Raw genomic sequence first — 19,199 nt, forward strand, 5'->3', positions numbered from 1 at the left:
ATGGTGGAGACCGTGGTGAAGGCAGAAGGAAAAGAGTGCCCCCACGGCACAGGCCCTCCCGCTGATCAGTGGGCCCCGATCGTGGGCCAGGCCACCGTGGGGGCACCCCCTGGGGCCAGATCGCCCCCCCCCAGGACCCCGGAGCCCGCCCGCGCCGCCTTGTCCCGCCGGTAAGGTAGGTGGTTTAATCTACGCCGGCGGGACAGGCATTTTAGCTGCGGGACTTCGGCCCATCCGGGCCAGAGAATCGCGGGGGGGGGGGGGGTGCGGGGGGGGGGGGGGCGCCAACCAGCGCGGCGCGATTCCTGGCCTCCGCCGAATATCCGGTGCCGGAGAATTCGGCAACCGGCGGGGGCGGGATTCACGCCAGCCCCCGGCGATTCTCCGACCCGGCGGGGGGTCAGAGAATCTCGGCCCTTGTTCTGGTGTGCAATCCCAGTTTCTTTCTCTGTCTGAATTGCTGATTCTGCGTCAATTTCAATGTTTAACCTCTTCAGTTAATTTCTCATTGCCAAGCTTCCCTTCTTCAAGCTCTTATTCTCCTGATTCAATTATTCACTAGGCTTGCTCTTATTTTCTAGATGTTTTTCATGGAGTTCAATGTACTCTGCATCGTCTCATTCATTTCTCCTTCTTCACTTCATTTTTTTTTAGGAACTTCTAAACTTTTTTAAAAACTTGCTGTGTGTCATTTCATCGTGTTGTTTTAATATCACCTCTAGAGCTTTAATTCTTTTTGTTGATTCCTCTTTATGTTTAATTGTTCCCATCTTCTTTTGAAGCCTTTAATTTATGCATAATAGATGATGCAGCTGTACAAAACTTTGGTAAGGCCACATTTGGATTACTGTGTACAGTTCTGGTCGCCTCATTTTAGGAAGGGTGTGGAAGCTTTGGAAAAGGTGCAAAGAAGATTTACCAGGATGTTGCCTGGAATGGAGAGTAGGTCTTACGAGGAAAGGTTGAGGGTGCTAGGCCTTTTCTCATTAGAACGGAGAAGGATGAGGGGCGACTTGATAGAGATTTATAAGATGATCAGGGGAATAGATAGAGTAGACAGTCAGAGACTTTTTCCCCGGGTGGAACAAACCATTGCAAGGGGACATAAATTTAAGGTGAAAGGTGGAAGATATAGGAGGGATATCAGAGGTAGGTTCTTTACCCAGAGAGTAGTGGGGGCATGGAATGCACTGCCTGTGGAAGTAGTTGAGTCGGAAACATTAGGGACCTTCAAGCAGCTATTGGATAGGTACATGGATTACGGTAAAATGATATAGTGTAGATTAATTTGTTCTTAAGGGCAGCACGGTAGCATTGTGGATAGCACAATTGCTTCACAGCTCCAGGGTTCCAGGTTCGATTCCGGCTTGGGTCACTGTCTGTGCAGAGTCTGCACGTCCTCCCCGTGTCTGCGTGGGTTTCCTCCGGGTGCTCCGGTTTCCTTCCACAGTCCAAAGATGTGCGGGTTAGGTGAATTGGCCAATGATAAATTGCCCTTAATGTCCAAATTGCCCTTGATGTTGGGTGGAGGTGTTGAGTTTGGGTAGAGTGCTCTTTCCAAGGGCCGGTGCAGACTCAAAGGGCCGAATGGCCTCCTTCTGCACTGTAAATTCAATGATAATCTATGATTAATCTAGGAAAAAGGTTCGGCACAACATCGTGGGCCGAAGGGCCTGTTCTGTGCTGTATTTTCTATGTTCTATGTTCTATGTTCTGTGTTTCTTCCAAGAGGAATTCACCATGTTCTTACTGGAGATATATATTTCACAAATGGAACCTTCATTTCTACTTGTCTTAACTTCAGTCAGATGGCTTACCTTCAGCTAAGCTTCATTGCCTTCATTGTTGGTCAGGTCTGCTTCTGATAAAGTGTTGACTTGTTTTCATTCCACAATTCACTCATTGCCCTACTGTGGAGTCTTTCGTTGTCCTCCTTCTGGGGGCTTTAATTGCCCTTCTAGGATATTTCAGCACCCTCATTCGAGGGTCTTTCAGTGTCCTCCTTCTAGATTTTCAGTGTCCTCCTTGTGGGGTCTTGTAAGGCCCTCCTGAGTCTTTCAGTTTCCTCTTTCTGGGAGTTTTGTTGCATCTTCTTTAAGGTCTTCCATTGCCTCTTCCTTGAGATCTTCATTGCCTCCTCCAAGGTCTTACATTGTCTCTCCCTTGGGGTCTTCGTTGCTTATGAACATTTTTTGAGATTTGCCCTCTGTCTGCGGTCTTCATCAATTTTCCTGTCCATTGCCGTTTGTTTCTTTGTGTGATTGCCGCTGTAAGCACATTGCCACATTAAATATATTCCCACTTTAAATTCATGACCTCTTTAAATTTTTACTGATTTAAGACTGTCATTTTTTTCACTCAGTTGTCAGCAGCTACTGGTTTTCTTTTGGAGTTTTGGCACGGACCTGGCTGCTCTTTCAGTGCTCTTTCAGTGACCTCTGCAGTTTTTTTCTTTTTCTGGCCATTTGGAGATTCTCTCTCTTTTTGTCAATTTCACTGGCAGGTTCACTGTTCTCCAGGTCCAAAGGGCTGTTTTTAAAACTTTGAAACATTTTTTTATACAAGTTAAGGGCTTGTCTTCTTTTTAAAGCTTCAGAACTTTGCTGTCTGCAGTCCCTCAGTGACAGGGACTACTACCACAGAACCTCTGCAGCTCTGCTCCGATCGGGAGCTTATCAGCTTCAGTCGCTGTATTTTACCATGCTCTTTGGATAGCTCCTGCAGCTCCTTGGGGCTTTTTCCCTTTTTCACTTAAAACACAGCTCTCCTCTCTCATTTAAAAGAAAACTTTCCTCATTCTTCGAGCGGAGCAGGCAGAGAGGGGAGCGATTTTTGGCGGGGAGAGCTGGAAGGTAAGCTGAGTTTTTGATTTTTAACTTACTTTTTCGGAGCCTTTTTTTAAAACTCAGAGCAGCAGGAAACCGGAAGTCGGCCGTGAGGAGACCTGGGAAGGTTTGTATTACCCAATAAATTTGAACGGTGCGGAAACCCGAGACACCACACGTGTAGCGTCTCCCACCTTCCTCTAACCTAAAAAGAAAGACAGCGCTGTGAGCAGGTCAGCTATTTACTTTTATTCTTTCTTTTTTACTGGGAGACTAAGTAGAGGTGATGGCAGCTAGGGCAGTGGAATGTTCTTCCTGCAGAATGTTCGAGGTAAGGGAGACCACCGGTGCCCTTGCTGACTTCACCTGCGGCAAGTGCAGCCTTCTCCAGCTCCAGACCGTGTTAGGGAACTGGAGCTGGAGCTGGATGAACTGAGGATCATTCGGGAAGCTGAGGGGGTGATAGATAGAAGCTACAGGGACATAGTTACACCTGAGAACAAAGGTAGCTGGGTAACAGTTAGAGGTGGGAAGAGGAGGAAGCAGTCAGCACAGGGATCCCCTGTGGTTGTTCCTCTCAACAATAAGTATATCGCTTTGGATACTGTTGGGGGGGATTACCTAGCAGGGGTAGGCTGCAGTGACCGGGTCTCTGGCACGAGATCCGGCTCTGGGGCACAGAATGGAAGGGGAGAGATTAGGAGAGCACTAGTTATAGGGGACTCAATAGATAGAGGTACAGACAGGCGGTTCTGTGGGCACGAGCGAGATTCTCGTATGGTTTGTTGCCTCCCGTGTGTCAGGGTCCATGACATCTCGGATTTTGTCTTCAGGATCCTTAAGGGGAGGGTGAGCAGCCAGAAGTCGTGGCGCACATTGGTACCAATGATGTAGGTAGGAAAAGGGGTGTGGATGTAATAAACAAGTTTAGGGAGTTAGGCTGTAAGTTAAAAGCCAGGACAGACAGAGTTGTCATCTCTGGTTTGTTGCCGGTGCCACTTGATAAGGAGGCTAGGAATAGGGAGAGAGTGCAGTTGAACACGTGGCTGCAGGAATGGTGTAGGAGGGAGGGCTTCAGGTATTTGGATAATTGGAGCGCATTCTGGGGAAGGTGGGACCTGTACAAGCAGGACGGGCTGCATCTGAACCAGAGGGGCACCAATATCCTGGGAGGGAGGTTTTCTAGTACTCTTCGGGAGGGTTTAAACTAATTTCATAGGGGAATGGGGACCGGATTTATAGTCCAGCAACTAAGGTAGCCGATATTCAGGACGCCAAAGCGTGTAGTGAGGCAGTGGGGAAGGTAACACTGACAAAGGAGAGTACTTGCAGGCACGGAGATGGGTTGAAGTGTGTATACTTCAACGTAAGAAGCATCAGGAAGAAGGTGGGTGAACTTAAGGCATGGATCGATACTTGGGACTACGATGTTGTGGCCATCACGGAAACTTGGATAGAAGAGGGGTAGAAATGGTTGTTGGAGGTTCCTGGTTATAGATGTTTCAATAAGATTAGGGAGGGTGGTAACAGAGGTGGGGGGGGGGGGGGCATTGTTAATTAGAGATAGTATAACAGCTGTAGAAAGGCAGTTCGAGGAGGATCTGCCTACTGAGGTAGTATGGGTTGAAGTCAGAAATAGGAAAGGAGCAGTCACCTTGTTGGGACTTTTCTATAGACCCCCCAATAGCAGCAGAGATGTGGGGGAACAGATTAGGAAACAGAGTTTGCAAAGGTGCAGAAGTCACAGGGTAATAGTCATGGGTGACTTCAACTTCTCAAATATTGAGTGGAAACTCTTTAGATCAAATAGTTTGGATGGGATGGTGTTTGTGCAGTGTGTCCAGGAAACTTTTCTAACACATTATGGAGATTGTCTGACCAGAGGGGAGGCCATATTGGATTTGGTACTTGGTAATGAACCAGGACAAGTGATAGATTTGTTAGTGGGGGAGCATTTTGGAGATAGCGACCACAATTCTGTGACTTTCACTTTAGTAATGGAGAGGGATAGGTGCGTGCAACAGGGCAAGGTTTACAATTGGGGGAAGGGTAAATACGATGCTGTTAGACAAGAACAAAAGTGCATAAGTTGGGAACATAGGCTGTCAGGGAAGGACACAATTGAAATGTGGAACTTGTTCAAGGAACAGATACTACGTGTCCTTGATATGGATGTCCCTGTCAGGCAGGGAAGAGATGGTCGAGTGAGGGAACCATGGTTGACAAGAAAGGTTGAATGTCTTGTCAAGAGGAAGGAGGAGACTTATGTAAGGCTGAGGAAACAAGGTTCAGATAGGGTGCTGGAGGGATACAAGATAGCCAGGAGGGAACTGAAGAAAGGGATTAGGAGAGCTAAGAGAGGGCATGAAAAATCTTTGGCGGGTAGGATCAAGGAAAACCCCAAGGCCTTTTACACATATGTGAGAAATATGAGAATGACTAGAGCGAGGGTAGGCCCGATCAAGGACAGTAGCGGGAGATTGTGTATTGAGTCTGAAGAGATAGGAGAGGTCTTGAACAAGTACTTTTCTTCAGTATTTCCGAATGAGAGGGGCCATATTGTTGGAGAGGACAGTGTGAAACAGACTGGTAAGCTCGAGGAGATACTTGTTAGGAAGAAAGATGTATTGGGCAGTTTGAAAAACTTGAGGATAGACAAGTCCCCCGGGCCTGACGGGATATATCCAAGGATTCTATGGGAAGCAAGAGATGAAATTGCAGAGCCGTTGGCAATGATCTTTTCGTCCTCACTGTCAACAGGGGTGGTACCAGGGGATTGGAGAGTGGCGAATGTTGTGCCCCTGTTCAAAAAAGGGAATAGGGATAACCCTGGGAATTACAGGCCAGTTAGTCTTACTTTGGTGGATTGGCCATGATAAATTGCCCTTAGTGTCCAAAATTGCCCTTAGTGTTGGGTGGGGTTACTGGGTTATGGGAATGGGGTGGCAGTGTTGACCTTGGGTAGGGTGCTCTTTCCAAGAGCCAGTGCAGACTTGATGGGCCGAATGGCCTCCTTCTGCACTGTAAATTCTATGACTTCTATGACTCTATGACTTTGGTGGTAGGCAAAGTAATGGAAAGGGTCCTGAGGAATAGGATTCCTGAGCATCTGGAAAGACACTGCTTGATTAGAGATAGTCAGCATGGTTTTGTGAGGGGTAGATCTTGCCTCACAAGTCTTATTGAATTCTTTGAGGAGGTGACCAAGCACGTGAATGAAGGTAAAGCAGTGGATGCTGTGTACATGGATTTTAGTGAGGCATTTGATAAGGTTCCCCATGGTAGGCTTATGCAGAAAGTAAGGAGGCATGGGATAGTGGGAAATTTGGCCAGTTGGATAATGAACTGGCTAACCGATAGAAGTCAGAGAGTGGTGTTGGATGGCAAATATTCAGCCTGGATCCCAGGTACAAGTGGCGTACCACAGGGATCAGTTCTGGGTCCTCTGCTGTTTGTGATTTTCATTAATGACTTGGATCAGGGAGTTGAAGGGTGGGTCAATAAATTTGCAGATGATACGAAGATTGGTGGAGTTGTGGATAGTGAGGAGGGCTGTTGTAGGCTGCAAAGAGACATAGATAGGATGCAGAGCTGGGCTGAGAAGTAGCAGATGGAGTTTAACGCTGAAAAGTGTGAGGTTGTCCATTTTGGAAGGACAAATATGAATGCGGAATACAGGGTTAACGGTAGGGTTCTTGGCAATGTGGAGGAGCAGAGAGATCTTGGGTTCTATGTTCATAGATCTTTTAAAGTTGCCACTCAAGTGGATAAAGCTATGAAGAAGGCCAATGGTGTGCTAGCATTCATTAGCAGAGGGATTGAATTTAAGATCCGTGAGGTGATGATGCAGCTGTACAAAACCTTGGTAAGGCCACATCTGGAGTACTATGTGCAGTTCTGGTCGCCTCATTTTAGGAAGGATGTGGAAGCTATGTAAAAGTTGCAAAGGAGATTTACCAGGATGTTGCCTGGAATGGAGAGTAGGTCTTATGAGGAAAGATTGAGGGAGCTAGGCCTTTTCTCATTAGAACGGAGAAGGATGAGGGAGTCTTGATAGAGGTTTATAAGATGATCAGGGGAATAGATAGAGTAGACAGTCAGGGGCTTTTTCCCCAGGTAGAACAAACCATTACAAGGGTGAATGGTGGAAGATATAGGGGGATGTCAGAGGTAGGTTCTTTACCCAGAGAGTAGTGGGGGCATAGAATGCACTGCCTGTGGAAGTAGTTGAGTCGGAAACATTAAGGACCTTCAAGCGGCTATTGGATAGGTACATGGATTACGGTAGAATGATGGGGTGTAGATTAATTTGTTCTTAATCTAAGACAAATGTTTGGCACAACATCATGGGCCGAAGGGCCTGTTCTGTGCTGTATTTTTTGTGTTCTATGTTCTAAATCTTTGTTTTTCCTTAATCCAAGTTCCATTTGCCTTAAACTCAAAGTCACAGCTCTTGATTCTGAGGGTTATTTTCTCTTCTTTCTATCGATACATTTCTGAACTATTGTCTCCGCTGGCCACTCCAGGTTTTTTCTGCATCTGTCCCTCAGGGTCTGGCAATATCTCAACATCTCAAATGGGTGTATTCACCCAAAGACAGACATCCAGGTGAGTACTTTTTCCTTCAGACTTCAGTTAAAACAGGATACTCACAGGTGCTGGGCCAGAGACAGTGTCATCATAATCCCATCCTCATCGCCAGATGTAATGAAGCGAGTTCACAGATTTCATTAGAAACAAAAAGATATTTATTAATAAGGAAAGCTTATCAGAGGACAGCTGCCCACACATGGCTGCCTCAGTCCCAACATGCCTTCTGCCCCCTGGGGTGGATTACCCACTCTCAGTTCCAATTGGTCCCCCAAGCCGGGTGATCCCTACTCTGCTGTGTTGCCCTCAAAGGGATAATCACCACAAATCACTACAACTCTTGACCGCTTCACTACTCCTTGTGATACTCTGCTTGTCCGGCATCCTGGATGAGCCATTATTCCCCCGCATTAGATATTGGGATGAGCAGAGCCATTGCCTTAATCTCCCAACATAACCTCTTACCTCTTGCTCCCCTTGGCTATTGTCCATGGGTGAACCAGATTGTTTTCAATTTTGTCCGATTTGATCCTGAGCTGAGCTCTTGACTGGCAACCTCTTCGTCTCAAGGACTGCCTGTTCCACCCCCGTAAAATTATCTGTCTCTGTCACTGCCTCAGACAAAGGTAGCATGTATTTCTGAAAGGGGAATCGTGCTTGACAAATCTACTGGAATCCTTTGAAGTTGACCCGGGAGATCCGGTGGATATGGTTTATTTAGACTTTCAGAAGGCGTTTGACAAGGTCTCACATAGCAGATTACTATGTAAAGTTAAAGCACATGGGATTACGGATAGTGTCTTGAGATGGTTAGCAAAAATTGGAATAAATGGGTCTTTTTCCGAATCGGTGAAATTCGCTACCACAAAACGTAGTTGAGGCGAAAACATTGTGTCATTTCAAGAATGAATTAGATATAGCTCTTGGGCTTCAGGGATCAAGGGATTTGGGGGAAGGCGGGATCAGGGTACTGAACTTGATGATCTGCCATGATCATAATGAATGCGGAGCGGGCTCGAAGGGCCAAATGGCCTCCTCCTGCTTCTATTTTGAATGTATGACCCCCATCGGCTGCAGAACCTTTCTTCATATCTTTGTTGCCATTAAGGAGGAATGGTGAAGTCGTGTTAATGTCACTGGGGTAGTAATCCAGAGGCCCAAGCCAATGACCTGGGGCATGGATTCAAATCCCACGGGTGGATTTTGAATGCAATTCATAATCTGTGAAAAGATGGTCTCCATGACAACCATCAAGTGTCATTAAAACCTCATCTGGTTCAGGAATGGCCTACATGTGACTTCAGACCCACAGCAATGTGGTTGACTCTAAGCTGCCCTCTGAGGTTGTCTGGAGAGTCACTTAATTCAAGGACAATTAGGGATGGGCATCAAATGCTGGCCTTGCCAGTGACAACCACATCCCATAAAAGAATAAAAACAAATTAGTTTTGACTGTTCCAATATTATCCTGACCAGCCACCCCCTCCACAAAGTCCAGCTCATCTGAACCTACGTTGCCCTCTTTCTCTAATCAAAGTCAGTTGAAATCATTGTTTCATAGAACATAGAACATACAGTGCAGAAGGAGGCCATTCGGCCCATCGAGTGTGCACCGACCCACTTAAGCCCTCACTTCCACCCTATCCCCGTAACCCAATAACCCCTCCTAAACTTTTTGGTCACTAAGGGCAATTTATCATGGCCAATCCACCTAACCTGCACTTCTTTGGACTGTGGGAGGAAACCGGAGTACCCGGACGAAACCCACACAGACACGGGGAGAACGTGCAGACTCCACACAGACAGTGACCCAGCGGGGAATCGAACTGGGACCCTGGAGCTGTGAAGCCACAGTGCTGTCCACTTGTGCTACCATGCTGCCCGTTTCAAGTTATTCACATTCCACAAGCGTGGGGTGCACAAACACAATAACGTGACGATACAAACGGGTTCAAGAGAAGTAGTCCGCTTTTCTCATTTCATAATTTAACTGTGCAAACAGAGAGAGAGCTGTTCAATTTGCAACATTTCGGAATTAACCGAATCCAAGGCTCATCGTTGTTAGTCAAGCTACTTGTGTTGCTTTAGTGCAACATTGGCACATACAGCAGTGAATCTGGAAGTTATCTTACCCTTGCATTTGGGGAAGCGATGCTTGAATAGGAGTCAGTGAAAGGTTAAACATCGCCAAATTATACATAGCTACAGCAGCCCCACTTGCATAATTGATGAATGATGATTAAGCCTGATTAAGATTAACGATCAGTACAGCTTTTGATGCAGCCACATGTTTCGTAGTGTGTTTTGTGATTATGTCAATTAACCACTATTGTTGGTTTATCCGATTTAAAACTATAATCTTCTTCTAAACATTTTCATCAAGAAGATAATGTGATAGTCATTTTATATTGTAAATGAGATGGACTGGAGTTTTGTCATAAACACAAACGGTTGCAATTATGGATCAACTGTTCATTCTAAGTAAAGTTAAAATGATTTAGCATGGGGGCTGTCGGAAGATTAACAATTGTTATATTACAACTGGCAAGTTGTTGTTTCTGATCAGAAAATCCTGCATTGTGACTTCCGGTGGCGACAATGGAGTGAGTCGTCCCACATTTGGTGGCTCCTGCTCGAGATGGATTGTTTGGCCCTTCCCCACCCAGTTTGAGTGGTGTTTGATGACAAAAGGAGCAAGAGTACTGAGGGGGTGCCTTTAACAAAGCAAAATGTGCCAAGGTGCTTCATAGGAGCATTAACAGGCGAAAAGGCACGGTGTCACAACACAAGCCAGACGACAAAAAACTTGTTCATAAAAGGCCAGTTTGAAGGACTGACTTAAATGAGGGCAGCAATGGAGAGAGGTGGACAGTTGAAGAGATTCATGAGCGTAGGCCTTGGGCAGTATGGCCATCAATGGCAGAGAAATCAAAATCTGGAACACTCAAGGAGCCAAAATTAGCTGAGCGCAGGTATCTCCCAAGAACACAAGACAAGGAGGAGTAGGCCATTCGGCCCCTTAAATCTGTTCCAAGATTCGATAAGGTGAGGGCTATTCTGAATTTAAACTGAGTCCCTTTAGAGTCACAGGGCGGGATTTACCGATCACCCCGCCGTGTGCTTCTTGGCGGGAGAGGCAGCCCGCCACTGAGATCGACTAGTCCCACCATTGTCAACGGGATTCCCTGTTGACAGCAGCCCTTGTCACCAGGAAACCCGTGCGCCGGTGTGGGGCCAGAATTTCCCGCCGGCGTGAACAGCCGGTAAATCCTGCCCACAGTGTTTAACAGCACAGAGAGAGACCCTTTGGCCCATCGTGTCTGCACCAGCCATCAAGCACCTATCTATTCCATTTCTATTTTCCAATACCTGGTCCAAAGCCTTGTATGCTGTGGCATTTCAAATGATCATCTGAATGCTTCTTAAATGTTGTGGGGGTTCCCGCCTCTACCACCCTTTCAGGCAGTGAGTTCCAGATTCCGAACACCCTGTGGGTGAAAAAGGTTTTCCTCAAATCCCCTGCCTCTTATTTTAAATCTATAAACCTTGGTTATTTACTCCTCTACCAAAGGGAAAAGTTCCTCCCTATCTACATTATCTACGTCCCTCTTAATTTTGTACACCTCAATCAGGACTCCCTTCAGGCTTTCTCCGCTCGAAGGGAAACAACCCCAGCCTAACCAGCCTCTCTTCATAGCTGAAACGCTCCAACCCAGGCACCATCCAGGTGAATCTCTTCTGCACTTCCTCTTGTTCTGGAGTCACCACAAGGACAAACATTCCACCAGTATCCAGCCTGTCACGGAGGGTTGTGAGGTGGAAAGGGATTACAGTGATAGGGAGGGGCAAGGCCATGGAAGGATTTGAATACAAGGATGAGAATTTTAAAATGGATGTGCTGCTTAATTGGGTGTCAAGGCAGGTCAGTAAGCACAGGAGTGCTGGGTGAATGGGACTCGGTGTGGGTTCAGATATAGCAGATGAGCTTAAATTTATAGAGGGCGGAAGATTGGATCACCGACCAGGAAAGCATTGGAATAGTCAAACCCAAAGTTAACAAAGATACGGATGCAGGTTTCAGCCACAGATGAGGTGATGTAGGGGTGGACTCGGAGGATATTAATAAACTGCAATGTCTTAATGATGCGCAGATGTGTTACCTGAAGTCTGTCTGAAGGTCAAATACGATACCAAGACTTAGACAGTTGCCAGGGAAGGGATAGAACTGATGGCAAGGGCACAGAACATGAATTGGGGACTGAAAACAACAGGTTTGGCCTGCTCAGCATTTAGTTGGAAAAAGTTTCTGCTAATGCAGGACATCAGGCAAGCAGTCTGACAATTTAGCGGGAGTGGAGGTAAGCAGAGCTGTGGTGATGAGGTACTGCTCCCAGTTACAACTACTCACATTAAATGTGGCTCAGGTGGATGCAAAGTGATGCTCGCACTACCCTCCAACCCCAACAACCGACTTCAGTCAACCTCAGAAAAACACTGCTTGTTCTATTTTTAACCTTTCACAAGTTTTGAATGTCTTTGCTAAAGAAATTCGGCATGCCTGCATCGACTGTCACAAACCTCTACAGATGTGCCATAGAGAGCATCCTATCCGACTGCATCACAGCTTGGTATGGCAACTGCTCGGCCCAAGATCGCAAGAAACTGCAGAGTGTGGTGAACTCAGCCCAGTGCGTCACACAAGCTTGCCACCCCCACATTGATTCTGTATACACTTCACGCTGCCTCAGGAAGGCAAATCAGTTGCATTCTTGGACACACTCGTCTCCATCAAGGACGGTCACCTCAGCACTTCGCTTTACCGCAAACCCACGGATAACCTCACGATGCTCCACTTCTCCAGCTTCCACCCTAAACACATTAAAGAAGCCATCCCCTATGGGCAAGCTCTCCGTATACACAGGATCTGCTCAGATGAGGAGGAGCGTAACAGGCATCTACAGATGTTGAAAGATGCCCTCGTACGAATGGGATATGGCACTCGACTCATCGATCGACAATTCCAACGCGCCACAGCGAAAAACCGCAACGACCTCCTCAGAAGACAAACATGGGACACAACCGACAGAATACCCTTCGTCGTCCAGTACTTCCCCGGAGCGGAGAAACTACGACATCTTCTTCACAGCCTTCAACACGTCATTGATGAAGATGAACATCTTGCCAAGGTCATCCCCACACCCCCACTACTTGCCTTCAAACAACTGCGCAACCTCAAACAAACCATTGTTTGCAGCAAACTACCCAGCCTTCAGAACAGTGACCACGACACCACACAACCCTGTCATGGCAATCTCTGCAAGACGTGCCAGATCATCGACATGGATACCACCATTACACGTGAGAACACCACCCACCAGGTACGCGGTACATACTCGTGCGACTCGGCCAGCGTTGTCTACCTCATACGCTGCAGGGAAGGATGTCCCGAAGCGTGGTACATTGGCGAGACCATGCAGACGCTGCGACAACGAATGAACGGACATCGCGCGACAATCACCAGGCAGGAATGTTCCCTTCCAGTCGGGGAATACTTCAGCAGTCAAGGGCATTCAGCCTCTGATCTCCGGGTAAGCGTTCTCCAAGGCGGCCTTCAGGACGTGCGACAACGCAGAATCGCTGAGCAGAAACTTATAGCCAGGTTTCGCACACAAGAGTGCGGCCTCAACCGGGACCTGGGATTCATGTCGCATTACATTCATCCCCCACCATCTGGCCTGCAAAATCCTACCAACTGTCCTAGCTTGATACAATTCACACCTCTTTAACCTGAGGTTACCCCATCTCTGGATCTGTAAAGATTTAATCACCTGCAAATGCTCGCATTCCAAGCATTGTCTGGCATCTTTGAATCTGTCTATATATGTGTTTCTGAAACATACCTCTTCATTCACCTGAGGAAGGAGCAGCGCTCCGAAAGCTAGTGACATCGAAACAAACCTGTTGGACTTTAACCTGGTGTTGTAAGACTTCGTACTGTGCTCACCCCAGTCCAACGCCGGCATCTCCATATCAGGAAGGCAGACAGCATTATCAGAGACCCCTCCCACCCAGGCATTGCCTTCTTCCAGACCCTTCCATCAGGCAGAAGATACAGAAGTCTGAAGACCCGCACATCCAGACATAGGAACAGCTTCTTCCCCATAGCTATAGGACTCTTCAACGTCCCCCTTGGACAGAACTGTTCCCTGTAAGAACACTATTCACGACGCCCTATGCTGCTCTTGCTCATTTGTTTGCTTTGTTTGGCCCCTTGTTCCGTACTGTAACCAATCACTGTTTATCGATGTACCATTTGTCAATTATTATTTTTTGTCTCCTATGTACGTACTGTGTACGTTCCCTTGGCCACAGAAAAATACTTTAGTACATGTGACAATAAATCAAATCAAAATCTTCGTAGCAACAGAGTTTGTACTGGGTGTCCAAGCTCGTTAGGGACTGGACTGACATTATCCAAGATAACTTCAGGTAGCATCCTTACAGACAAGGCAGAAGGTTCTGATCCTGTCACTCTAGATTGCATTTGCAGCCAGATGTTGGAGGTAAAAGGCGAGAGTGGAATCCCCTGAACCAGACATTTTTCACCATTCAGTAATTTGAATACTTGGGCACAAAACAAGAATTGACCAGCTATACATGGATCAGTCTGGATAATTCTCATGATACAACTTTGCCTTACTATCCCAGTAGTAGTAGTAGTAGTAAGTCATCTTACAACACCAGGTTAAAGTCCAACAGGTTTGTTTCGAATCACTAGCTTTTGGAACACTGCTCCTTCCTCAGGTGAATATTCCAGTAGTGTAAGTAGGTTGTAGGCTGTGAGTATCATATTGACACATCTAACACCCACAGTAACCTACAATCCACTTACATTTCTGGGATAGTGAGACAGAGTTTAGAAACACTCATCAACATGACTCCGTAAGATATTTTACAAGGAAAGCATTTTAGTTTCCTGTCTAGAGTGGCAGCTGTCACTTTGAGTTTTAGGCTGCTGGCTCTAGCGGTGACTCAGTGGACTTCTGCGCACGAGCAGACGGGTATTGGCAGCCATTTTGTGCAGCCATATTATAGTGTTTTTTGATGAATGCAGGAATTTTTTCTACATATTGTTTTATGTGTCTGTTGCAGTAATGTTATTAACAGAACTTAGGTTAAGGTATCCAGATTATGCCTGCTAAAGCTGTGATTAAGGGTTAACAGCTAGGCAGGCTGTGATGTCACTCATGGGAGTGTCTGGGTCTGGTTTAGAGTTTCGTTTTCAGCCCTGCCCTGTGTTTGTTGCTTTTAGTTTCATTTTTAGAGTTCTGTTCTGGAAAGGTGGTGTGTTTCTCAGACTGACCTCTGAAAGCTTCTTTCCCAGGGACATTGTGTATAATTCTGTTCATTATGTTCTGTTAACTGAGTGTTAACAGTATTAGGAAGTGGCGTTTGACCTGTGTGTGTTGATTTTGCTTAATTTAAATAAGTTGATGGCGAAGTCATCTCCAAGACCTATCTTTATTTTTTTGTAAGAGCTGTTTAACTGTTAATTGAAACACTGGGCGGGATTCTCCGACCCACCGCCGGGTCGGAGAATCGGTGGGGGGGGGGGGGGGGGTGCACGAATCACGTGACACCGCTCCGACGCTAGTCCACTGATTTTCCGACGACCGGAGAATCGGCGCCATTGCCGCCGTCGGCGCGGCACCGATCAGAGGGCCGCTCAACGCGGCCACCCCAGCAATTCTCCCCGTGCTATAGGCCGAGTGCCCGCCGAGTTAGGCCAAGTCTCGCTGGCGTCGTTCTCGTGTGCTCCTACCTGGCGGAACCTCGGCATTCATGCTGCGGGGGGCTGCCTGGTGGGGGAGGGGTAATCCGACACTGGGGGGGCCTCCACGGTGGCCTGGCCCGCGATTGGGGCCTACCGATCGGTGGGCGGGCTTAACCTGGTTCCTCCGCGCCAGGCCCCTGTAGCTCTTCGGGGCCGGCGTGGAGATGGCAACCCACGCGCATGCGCAAACTCGCGCCGGCCATGGCGCACATGCGCAGACCCCGGCACCAGTGCTGACGCCGGTAGCGGCAGCTGGAACAGCGTGAGGCTCTCCAGTGCCATGCTGGCCCCCTGTGCGGAGCAGGATCGCTGATCCTAGGGGCCAGGTGACGCCGTCTTCAAATACCCCAGCATTTACGACGGCATCAACACTTAGCCCCAGGATCAGAGAATGCCGCCCACTGTTTCTTCCTTGGATGTTATGGGGTTAATCCTGTGTTTATGATAAAGTTTAGTTTAATGTAAAAGATCACCAGTTGTCCATGGAATCACTCCTGCAACGAAGCATCCTTTCCTCACAGTTTACAAATTGAAAGATCGTCCTGTTTCCTAATATAAATTGGAGTCTGGTCTGGGTACCGTAACAGTTTACTCCCTTGCGCCCTCCACCCTATCACAAAACTTCCTTTTAGTTCTTCCTCCCCTTCCCCTTTCATTTGCTCAAAAACTATTATATTTCTATTTTTCCTCAGTTCCAACGAAGGGCCGTTGACTTTGAAAGTTAACTCTGTTTCTCTCTCCACAGTTACTGACCTGCTGAGTATTTCCAACATTTTGTTTTTATTTCAGATTTCCAGCATCTGCAGCATTTTGCTTTTAGTGTTTGTTCACATGCATCAAACTAGCCAGTGGGGTCAAAGAGGAGAAGGAGAACACAAATCACAAATCAAAGTGGACAGCTTCTTATACATCTCACAATGGCAGTGATGTGGCAAAGCAAGGTCTACAGGAAATTTGCTCTTCAGCTGAAGAATTTGAAGGCTCTTGTTGGAAAACCGCACCTATAAAGGGAAGAACCCAAGTTAAAATTGTTGTGCTTTTATGATGATATAAAGGCACCAATCACTCATAAGGGATTGTGTAAACATATTGTGGGTTCAGTTATTTGGACCAAGTACATTTATACAAAAGTAGAAACTTGAAAACATCAGCAGCAGGGCTGGGAATGTGGAGTTCAGGTTGAAATCAGGGGTAGGCTGAATTATCTTATTGAATGGCGGAGCAGGTCCAAAGGGCTCGGAGGCCTACTCCTCCTCCTAATTCCTGTGTTTGTATAATTGGTTTGCAATATTTCTTTTGCCTTATTATTCTCGGCCTGACCACTGTCTGGAATCAATGTGCACGGCAATTTGACACAACCAGGATTTAGCTTCACGGCCTCTGGGCTTAAGAGGCAGGAGTTATTCTCCCAGGTTGTTTATTAGTTCCTAATCAGACTCCCCAGATTAAAGAGGTTCCTTCATATCCACGAGAGGGACTTCTCTGGAAGTTGGAACATTTATTCCATTTCAGGGTCAAATTACCTCATTGTCTGTCAAGTACTTTGAGATGTTTTGAGGTTACGAGAGGAAATATATGGTTCCAAGTTTTTATTTTACCAGTATTTGAAAATTGGGAGCATAGAATCCTACAGAAGAGATTGACTCCTGGCCAAACAACAATGTCTGTGAAATATGAAAAGAAATCCTTGTCATGCCTTGTTACATATCTCTTTCATCCTCATCAAATGATTTGCCCCGATGATGCATGGGTTTAGGTCTGCTCACTAATGAGGATATACAGTGGTAGAAAAAAAAGTGAGACTTGACTGCATTTAGTTAGAACTTTTCATGTCTACCAGAAGTCTTAAAGCACGCTACAGTCAATGAAGTAATTTCAAGTGTATTCACCGTTGTGATGTTGGAAACACAGCTGCCCAATTTGTGCACAGCAAGCTTCCACAAACAGCAATGTGACAATGACCAAGTTATCTGTTTTTTGTGATTTTGATTGAGTGCTAAATATTGGCCAGGATACCATGGATAACTCCCCTGTTCTTCTTCGAATTAGCACCACAGGATTTGGGGCCTCAGTTTAACATTGATCTGAAAGGTGGCACCTTTGACAGTGCAGCTCTCCTACAGTACTGTACTGCAGTGTCATATTATCAGAGTTTTATAGCACAGAAAGAGGCCCTTCAGCCCATCGTGTTTGCACTGGCCATCAAGCGCCTATCTATTCTAATCCCATTTTCCAGTACTTGTTCTGTAGCCTTGGCTTTTATATTCAAGTCCAGGAGTGGGACTTGAACCCAGGACCTTGAAAACTAAAGGCAGGAGTGCTGTGAGCTCAGCCATGGCTACAATTATTGTAATGCCTCAGCAATTCCTATTGGTGTCCTTCTTGTCATTACATTGTTTGAGTAAGTTATGGACTAGATATTTTATGTTAGTGTATTAAATACGAGCCATGAACACCAAAAGTAGCATTCTCCTGGAATAGAGACAGTGTTTATGTCTTTTTTCAAATCCAACTTCAAATTTCTAAGACTAAAAAAAGCAGAAACAGCTCTTGACTTCCTGTTCTACAACCTACTTCTATCTGCATTCTTACATAGTTTGTGCACCCTGAAGCAATAGGAACATGATTAATGATTCTGAGAATAATTCTGATAGCTTTTAAAGTGAGGGGTAGATCTTTGCGCTGCGTTCAAATAAAGCACTTACAATTGCAACCGCAACATTGTTATTAGGAAGAACGGTTTAGAATGTAATAATCAGACATGGCTACAGAGCCACACAGAAAGGCTTTTTCGGAGTAACTTTATTTGCTGGTCACTTGAATAATGAAAGGAAAAGCAACGCATTTACGTCGGTGAATAAAAGTAAGATGCTGCGGATGTTGGAAATCTGAAATAGTTACACCTACACAAGCCTTTTCTTTTTCTTCTTCTCGGTTTAATTTGGTTATAGTTAACCATCCTCATTTGCCCTGATGCGCAGTTGGAGACATTTCTACAACGGCCGTTGTGATGTTCTTTGTGTTGTTTATTTCAGGGTGGTTGGCGTAGTGTTCACAAAGACCACAAAATAACTTTAACTTAAACAAAGCTATAAATTTATTAAGATTACTAACTTGGATTCGACACGTATTGCTAAAGAGTGCACAGTTGATTAATAACATCTAAACTACACTCATCTACGGCTAATCTCACTACTGGTTTAAACTATGATCTGCACTCACTTACACTATCTGCTCTTCTGACCTTCACTAGCTAACTCCTGTCATAATATACACCAGTATATTATGGTGCAGACACACACACACACACACACACACACACTGATGGACATGCAGTGGGACCAATCAGCATACACAACACCGCAGCCAATCACCAGTGAGAGCACACGCACTATAAAGACAGGGGACAGGAGAGTTCCCGCTCATTCTAGTAGCAGCCAGCTCAGAGCACAGAGCTCACAGCCTGCAACAGACATTCACCATGTGCTGAGTGCATCACCTGGTTAGGACTAGGCAAGGGTAAACAGTTAAAGCTGATATTGCATTTACCCACAGTTCAAGTATGTTAATATAGTTAACCTTATAATAAAATAGAGTTGCACCACTTCCAGTGTTGGTGACCTGTTTGTGATCCAGAACACCCAACACATCATGATACCAGGAGTGGTTGCATACTAGCACTTCTGAGACCCACCTGCAACTAATCAGTATTCCGGCATCCTGAAGTATGGAGAACATCAACCCTCCGCCGCCGCTCCGCATTGCCGGCAATCTTGGGGTCAATTGGAAAATATTTAAACAGCGCTTCCAGCGCTTCCTCGAAGCCACGGACTGGGAGAATGCCTCGGACACCAGGAAGATTGCTCTGCTCCTCTCCACGGCCAGGCAACATGCCATCCACATCTTCAACTCCCTCACATTCGCAGACGACGAGGACAAGACAAAGTACA

Source organism: Scyliorhinus torazame, chromosome 2, assembly GCF_047496885.1.
Source record: "Scyliorhinus torazame isolate Kashiwa2021f chromosome 2, sScyTor2.1, whole genome shotgun sequence".
Lineage (NCBI taxonomy): Eukaryota > Metazoa > Chordata > Chondrichthyes > Carcharhiniformes > Scyliorhinidae > Scyliorhinus > Scyliorhinus torazame.